Source organism: Lates calcarifer, linkage group LG16_LG22 (assembly GCF_001640805.2).
Source record: "Lates calcarifer isolate ASB-BC8 linkage group LG16_LG22, TLL_Latcal_v3, whole genome shotgun sequence".
Lineage (NCBI taxonomy): Eukaryota > Metazoa > Chordata > Actinopteri > Centropomidae > Lates > Lates calcarifer.
In genome coordinates, this window is record NC_066848.1 from 7,259,978 (window position 1) to 7,260,956 (window position 979).

Consider the following 979-nt stretch of genomic DNA (forward strand, 5'->3'; position numbering starts at 1 on the left):
CTGTGACATTTTTTGACCATTTTTCATGCCCTTACTATACTATGATATTTTTAGACCATTTTTGACCCCTTACTATACTATGACATTTTTTGGTGATTTTTGGCTCCTTACTATACTGTGACATTTTTTGAGCCATTTTTCATGCCTTACTATACTATGATATTTTTAGACGCATTTTTGACCCCTTACTATACTGATGACATTTTTTGGTGTTTTTGGCTTCTATATACATTTTTTGGTGGTTTTTGGGCTCCTTACTATACTATGACATTTTTTGGTGGTTTTTTGACCCCTTACTATACTATGACATTTTTTGGTGGTTTTTGGCTCCTTACTATACTGTGACATTTTTTGACCATTTTTCATGCCTTACTATACTATGATATTTTTAGACCATTTTTGACCCCTTACTATACTATGACATTTTTTGGTGGTTTTTGGCTCCTTACTATACTATGACATTTTTTGGTGGTTTTTGGACCTCCTTACTATACTATGACATTTTTTGGTGGTTTTTGGACTCCCTTACTATACTATGACATTTTTTGGTGGTTTTTGGCTCCTTACTATACTGTGACATTTTTTGACCATTTTTCATTTTTGACCCTTACTATACTATGATATTTTTAGACCATTTTTGACCCCTTACTATACTATGACATTTTTTGGTGTTTTTTGGCTCCTTACTATACTATGACATTTTTTGGTGGTTTTTGACGCCCTTACTATACTATGACATTTTTTGGGTGGTTTTTGGCTCCTTACTATACTATGACATTTTCTGACCATTTTTGACCCTTACTATACTATGACATTTTTTGGTGGGTTTTTGGCTCCTTACTATACTGTGACATTTTTTGACCATTTTTCATGCCTTACTTACTATGATATTTTTTTTTTTGACCCCTTACTATACTATGACATTTTTTTGGTGGTTTTTGTGACTTTTTGACTTACTATACTATGACATTTTTTGGTG